This window comes from Amborella trichopoda, chromosome 5 (genome assembly GCF_054954075.1).
Source record: "Amborella trichopoda isolate Santa Cruz 75 chromosome 5, AtrichopodaSantaCruz75HAP2 v2.0, whole genome shotgun sequence".
Taxonomy (NCBI): Eukaryota; Viridiplantae; Streptophyta; class Magnoliopsida; order Amborellales; family Amborellaceae; genus Amborella; species Amborella trichopoda.
In genome coordinates, this window is record NC_142340.1 from 38,535,141 (window position 1) to 38,543,081 (window position 7,941).

A 7,941-nucleotide genomic window follows, 5' to 3' on the forward strand; every position below is an offset into this window, starting at 1 on the left:
AATTTTTTCCAACTTTGAACGATTTCAAATCTAACAGTTAAAAGTAACTATGACCTCCTTACACAAAAGATAAATGGTGTGGTTTCTATAAGGTTGCAACCTTAAACAATCCAATCAAGGCGCACCTCCAAATTTATCATTATATGTAATTTTGGTGTAAATGTTTTTAGGATTATCTCAAAACCTATTTTTATATCTAATTCTAAAATTTTAAACTCAAAAAATCATTAAAATCAAGTGGATCTATAAACATATGAAAATCTTGAAAATAGACAGTCTAGATAATGTGTTTCAAGATGCAATATTTCAGGGACTCAAAAAGAAATTTCTTTCATATTCATACATCATGATGTTGAGGTGATCAATTCGATGGTTTTTTCAACATTAAAACAACATTATCCGATGATTTTTGAGATGCATTTATAATTCTACACTTTAAGATTACAACCTGATATCAACTTTTGCCAAAGATAAATATTATGGGGATATTATAACTCCACAAAGAGGTTCCCTTAGGCGACCCCAAATAGTTGTGAAAATGTATTGATGATAATAATGACTCCATAAGTGAGTTCCCTCTCTTGTCATTGTCCACCTATTGATTGGGTGACGATAACCCATTTCTTATCATCTTTGAAATCCTTTCATGCTTGAAAGGGGTCAAAAGCAGTGTTTTAAAACCATTGAATTTAAACCAATCAATTTTATTGCAAAAAAAGTTTCCTGCAAGTCTATAGAAAGAAAACATATCACTTCGATCATCACTATTCACTGAAAGGATAGAGGACGATAGAACAAGTGTAGTGTTCGATATGTGACCATGCTATTGAATTGGACAATTAGTGAAGACTAAAGGGCCGTTTGGATACTCAAAAATACATCTCTAGAAAAAAAAAATTCAGTGGAGATGGCACATTTATGGCATTTGGATCGAAAGTTTGGGACAGAAAAATATTTCTGCCAAAAACTATTTTCTTTATTTTAAGCCAAAAAATAAAGAAATATGTATCCTTGCCTTTACCCTCATAAATTGATTTCCAACCGAATTTTCCCTTACTGAGATCCCTACTTTATAAAATTCAATTATTTTTGCTAAAACACTGCCATGAATTAGAATGAGAAACTAACTTAAATTTTAACTTTTAGAGAGAGAAAGTATCTTAAAATTTTAGAAAGATAAATTATATATAATTTTAGAGAGAAAAACTATCTAAAAATTTTAGACATAAACTATCTCAAAATTTTTACAAAGAGAAACTATTTCAAATTTTAAGTTTTTGAGAGAAAAAGTATCGTAAGAATTTTGAGAGAGAAACTTTATCAAATTTTAGAGAGAGAAAGTATCTAAAAAAGTTTAGAGAGAAAAACTATCTTAAATTTTAAGTTTTAGAGAGAGCAAGTACCTGAAAATTTTAGAGGGAAACTATCTCAAAATTTTACAGAGATAAATTATCTCAAAAATTTTAGAGAGAGAAACTATCTCAAAAATTTTAGAGAGTGAAACTATCTTAAAATTTTTAGAAAGAGAAACTATCTTAATCAAAAGCATTTAAAAAATAAAAATAAAAGTCATAGTCATTCAAACAAATAGGAAATACTTTTTTCAAAAAATATATCTCAAAGAAAATAGATTTTTCCTAACAATCTTTTTCCTTGGATCCAAACGGCCTTAATTCAGCTCATGTAATGTACCCATTGTAAATATTTCTTTCTTATCTATAAGGTTCCCTCAATTTGTTCATAGGATTGGAACTCAAGAACATTACTGGCATAGGGAATCCTTCAAAGTATGGCACTTATAGGAGTTACAATAAGCCACAAGATTGTAGGCTGTCTTGTCGTATATTCACTCCCCCGGTAAAACTCTGCTGAAGAGTATTTTCGGATTGCATAATTGGAGGATAACTCGTCATTAAAATGACCAACATAAAAAATAAAAAATAATAGATAAATATTTAAATTATTGGATTGTATACAATGAGACGGTTTACCTTTGATACAAGATGGTCACAATTCCTTACAAGCATCCAATGTAAATTTTGATTGCTTGAATGTGTCACAAAGTTCGAAAAAAAAAATTTTGAGGTATGAGTTTGGTCAATAGAATAATTGCAACCACCCAATTTCACATCCAATGGTCAAGATTAATATCTCACCTTGTACTAAAGGTAAATGATCCCATTCTATACTTTCCCTTAAATTATATATACTTTGTGTGTTGTGTTCTTAGAAAAAAAAAAAAGTAATCTCCTAAGACTGAACCGCAGAGCCCTCCAATTTTTAGTGGGTTAGATCTAAGTACTTAGACCTCGTTTTATTTTTATTTTTCTATTCTTTTTTTAATACTAACTCTGCGGTTCTAAATTGGATAATTAAACTTCTAATAGAGACAAATTCTCTTAAGTAGGTTTTTTATCGAGTAGTAATTTGATGATGTACTTTTGTTATAGTATCTTATACGTTCTTTTATCTAAAGGGATTGCATATAATGAGACAATTTACCTATTGTACAAGCAGGTCACAATTGTTTATAACCATCCGATGCGAAATTTGATAGTTTGAGGTTGTCACAAAGTTTGAAAACAATTTGAACTTTGTGCTTGGTTAATAGAATAAATGTAACCACCGAATTTCAAATCCAAAGGTCAAGAGTAATTGTGACCACCTTGTAAAAATGTAAACAGTCACGATCAAGTTTCGAATTTATTGAAAAAAAATGTGGACTCTAGCAACACCCCCATCAAGAAATAGTCTCCCACCCAAACACTAGAGAATCCTTTTACCTTAAAATTTTGTTGTTCTTAGTATCAATGACAAAATTTAATTATGAGTTAAACATAAAATGCTTCTAAATTATTTCTCCTCAGTAATTGACACCGGACACCCATTTGAACAAAGATCAAAATTGTCCACCAAGTGAATCAAGGATGACCTCAAACCATTTTGATAAGAATAATATTAAAAAAAAAAAAAAAGTTCATCCAAATTTTTTTTTTTGGGTGTGAGATCTTCTCTCCAACGAGGGGTAGGACCATGAAAGTAGTAAACCAGCACATGGGAGGCATAGCACATCTACTCTTGAGAAGAGTAAACCAGCAATCCATCAGCAAGAAAAAGTTGCTCCCTATTGTGGGGTGGTGTACTGGGATTGTGGGGTGGTGTATTGGAAGGCAGGTAGGGAATAGTTGGAGCGTGTGAACCGCCAGTGGTGGTTGATAAGATGACTAACTAGGTTTCCCTAAGGGTTCGACATGGTTAACCGACTGGGTCGGACACAATGGTTCTTGGCTGGCAAGGCCGCTAAGGCCATTAAGTAAAGCCTGGTCAGTCCCATGATTGAGATCTTGTCCCTGACTCGTTAATGTCCACAGAAAAGCTTGTAAAATAGACCCATTTTGAATTTCACATTTTTCCTAAGGTCCTAAACCTTAAAACCATAAGGAATGACTTTAAAATCATAGAAAACAGCCTTAGTTCTGCCCAACATACCTATAGGGACCACACTGTTGGGTTTATGTGGCCTTTAAAGGCCTTATGAGAGCTTGTATGAGCATTTTATATAGCGAAATATAAACTCAGTGGGAGTGTGGTCCTTTTGTGGACCATACTAGGCAAATGTTGTTTGTTGATATTCGGATTAGGCTCGACGAGCTAGGCCAGTCGAGGTTTGGAAAAACCCAAGATACTTGGGCATAGGGTTCTACCGATAAGGGTTTAGTGGGTTATCCCTTGATGAGGTCGGAGTATGCCTAGATGAGAGCCAAGGGACTGTGTAGCCCATACGTGTGATGAATAGCTTAGAGACGGGCTAAAATATCATCGTTATATCATCACACGACATATACATAGATAGCCATTTTGATATTCACCAATGAGGGTGAAGCGTGTGCATGTGCGAGAAATTACCCCTATACACCATAGAGTCATTGTTGCATCATGGTTTGGAGGACCATGATTTTTGTCTCTAGGGGAGGAAATCTAGAAACTGGAATTGCGTCCCCTAGTCTATTGGCTGGCTTTGGTGGTCCAATCATGAACCCCTGCAGTAGACTGTGGGTCATGGGAATTACTGGGTCAGTTTGAGAAAGCTAGACAGATTGTGATTCATAGTTAAAGGTGGAGTGCTCCCATGTATTGATAATTTCCTAGATCTAACAGATTCGATTCCCTTCAAAAACTTTTGTGATTTTTAGAATTTTTATTTGATTTTTTTGTGAATCTTCTGATATTTAATTTTCATCATTTGAATTTATAAATTAAGAGAAATTAATTTTTCAATGTTTTAAATAAAATATAAGATTTAAAAATTTTAAATATGAAATAAAATATTTTTTAAAAGTATTTGGGACCTCCATAAAATATGGAGCCCAAAATTTAAAAAGATGTGGGTTAGGTGGGGCCTACACGTGGCCACCAAAACGGTGGCCCACCCCCACCCATTCACGTAACATTATTGGGAATAATGTTTATCCTCTTGGTTGGCCTATCTTTTTAAGTATAGCCAAATTATGTGATAATGTTGAATGTTTGAGTTATTTACTAAATCTTTGAATCAAGATTGGTTGATCTAATAATTAAGGATTAGATATATTAAAATATAAGTTTTTCTTATTTGACTGGAATATATTTAAGAAATGGAAGATAAGGCTCTAGTTCATCTCTTTGAATCTTGATGGTGGATCAAAGAGATTGGTGGCTCAAATCTCTCACCCCACAAGTCTCTTTAGATTGAAGGTTGAGATTTGACTCTACGAATTGAGGCAAAATCTATGGCATAGAAAATCTATAAAAGGATGTGTTCCCTCATAAAATGAGATATGCATTCTCTTCTCTCTCTTTAACAATTATCTCTCCCTACCCAAAATTTCCCTCTTCCAAAGGGGATGCATCCCCAATTTTATCTCTCTCTAAGTTGCACTATGTTTACTCTAAGTTGTACTATGTTTTGGTGATACGCACCGCCTCTTTTTATCTCTCTCTAAGTTGCACTATGTTTTGGTGGCAAGCACTTATTCCTAGGCATCAAAATATAGATCTCTAAGAGTCATTTACCATATTTTAAGATCCAGACTCTAACTCTGGGTGCCGGGTCGCCTGGCTCGATTTTAATAGGATGTTAAGATCCAAGTGTAACCCCTGCCTTAAGTTCTTTAAGTGCAGCTAATTAGGATTAACAAGTTGTCATCAAACTGTTAAGGATGCGGTTAGCATGCAAGCCAAGCCGGCACATGTAGATGGATTTTTTTACTTAATTTTTAAGGACATTTGAATATGAATAAATAAATAAATTTTAAAGACTAGAACTAATAATTCTAATAAGAAAACATTTGTACCATTAGTTCAATTGTTTTTAGATAGACCACTTTTTTGCATCCATCTTTAATATGGATGCTTTATACTTGTTGACTGCATAAGTAGAAATGCGGTCCAACCCACATGCAACAATTTTTCAACTATTAATTCTATGTAATGAGCTAAAGTTGTCAATAGTCCACTAATGACTCACATAATAGGATATCATCCAAGCATTCCTGCAATTTGATAAAAGGTATTTAGAAATTAAATGAACTTTTGTATATCTATAATCTAGAAAAACTATTTTTACAAGAAATCCAAATACACCACTAGGTTTTCTCTTCAGTACAATATCCTATTAAAGCTTAAAAATGGATCCAAGTATATGGCATAGCCTTATGTTAACCATATGTGATTTCACATATACTACAATATGTTTTTTGTACCATTATCAAAAATGAATTCTTGGAAGAAAAGTGACTGATAAGCCACATTCCAACATTTGAACATCAAAGTTTGTAGGAGAGGGTTTTATATTTCTATTTTATATCATACTAAAGCATTAAACTCCAGTTTCATGTGAATTTAATAACTTTAGTCGAAATATGATTTCTATCATGCAAATTTTGAATGAGTAAGGCTTCTCAAGTATGTATTATGACAAAGTTAGGATTAGGACAAAATTATACATATTAGGTCATGGTATGACGGAAAACCCATTAACAATAAAAGAACAAAGAACCATAAAAACATGCTCAAACTCAATAAAAAAATTACACAAAAGAACTACAAAGATCTTGTTAACGAACCCTAAGATATCTCATCTTACAAAAATATGAAAAGAGAAAAAGAAGAAAAATAGACTACCACAACACAAATTCGTAGTTAGACCTCTAGAAATCTTGTTGAAATTCTAAATTATAGGGTGTATCGCCAATTTAATGCACTAAAATAGCAAGCCTTCAATACATTAGATTTGCCTTTAATTTCTAGAGAGAATAGTTATTGCTGAAAATATTATTTATAGAAAGAGAAAGTAGTTACTATTGGAAATTTGGGTAAGAAAAAGTGTTTATAGAATAAGAAAAAATATTTGTAAAATAAGATAAATTCATCTTATTTATAAAGTAAGGAAGCAACCGTTAAGTAGAGATGTGTGACTCTTCATTAGGCAATTATGATGGTTTAACCACCTAACGGACATTAACCACCACAATAACCTATAGTCGCATCTCTACAAAGATTGAGTCCCTCCTATCCTATTTGAGAAGCACCTAACTTACAATCTCTCGAGAGGTAAGGATCCTTCTTATTCTTGTAACATGTATCTACTCTTTAATTTTGGCTTAATAATGTAGTACAGATATAGAAATAGATATAGATACTATAACAATATAATAAAATATTTATTTTACTCTATTTTTATTGGACATGATCTGTATTTGAAAAGAAAATCAAATTTTTTTCATTTTGAATACAAATATTTTACCTATTTATATTTCCTAAAAGAAACTTCTCTAAAATAAATTTTATTTTTATAATAAAAATAAATCTATTTAAATAAAAATTACTTTACGTATTATTCCTAATATTTCTTTTAGAAGGCAAAAAAAAATCTATTATAGCTTAAATTTTGAATATTTAAAGTATAACTAGAATATTTTCATTTGTCAGTTTAATGTAACATATTAAATTTTTATTATTTAATTAATAAACAAAAGTAAGTTATCGTTATAATTAAAAATCAAAGTTTGTAATTAAGCAACATAACTATGGTCATCCAGAAGGTGTTAGAAAACAAATTTGATTCCATAATACAATATATACTTTTAAAGTAAATTTTATTTTACAAATTGTTAAAATAATACTTGAAATGGTACACGGAGGATATGGTTATCCATATCCTGTATTTTGGGTAACTAAATGTGAAGAATATCTTGGTGTTAAGTTGGTGATATACTCGAGAGATATTTGGGAAATCAGTTATTTATTTTGTTGTTATCTTGTAATTCTATTTAGTACTGGGTGAATAAATAATGAGCACGACTGAATAGCCCTTCAACGGTAGATATAAGTCCAAGAGATTGAATCACGTAAAACTGTATTTTCTTCTTTTTCTCTTTTACATGATATCAGAGCATCTGATCATCCACGGTGTTTCTTTTTCTCTTTTACATGATATCAAAGCATCTGATCATCCACAGTCTTTCTCTGTCTAGAAAGGATCTCGCCAAGGTTGGGTCTTGTATTTCTTCCAAAGTCAAAGGTTGTTGGAAAGACCGACCATTGAGAAAACCTGCCCTGGCCAAGAATCTGAGTTCAATTTGAGGTATGGAGACTAACAACTTAGTCGATTGAACTCTCCATCCTTCTCTCAAGGACGTAGGGTGATAGGGCCAAAGCCACCCGGTGAAGAATTTTTAACAAGTCTTTCTCTTCCTTGTGACACATTATCAACCTAGTCTCGAATTAATCCTTCTCTCAAGGACGTAGGGTGATAGGGCCAAAGCCACCCGGTGAAGAATTTTTAACAAGTCTTTCTCTTCCTTGTGACACATTATCAACCTAGTCTCGAATTAAGCAGTTGCTGGTTTCCTCATCAAAACTTTGGAAGCAAACTTTGAAGCTTCCTCATCAAGAGTTATT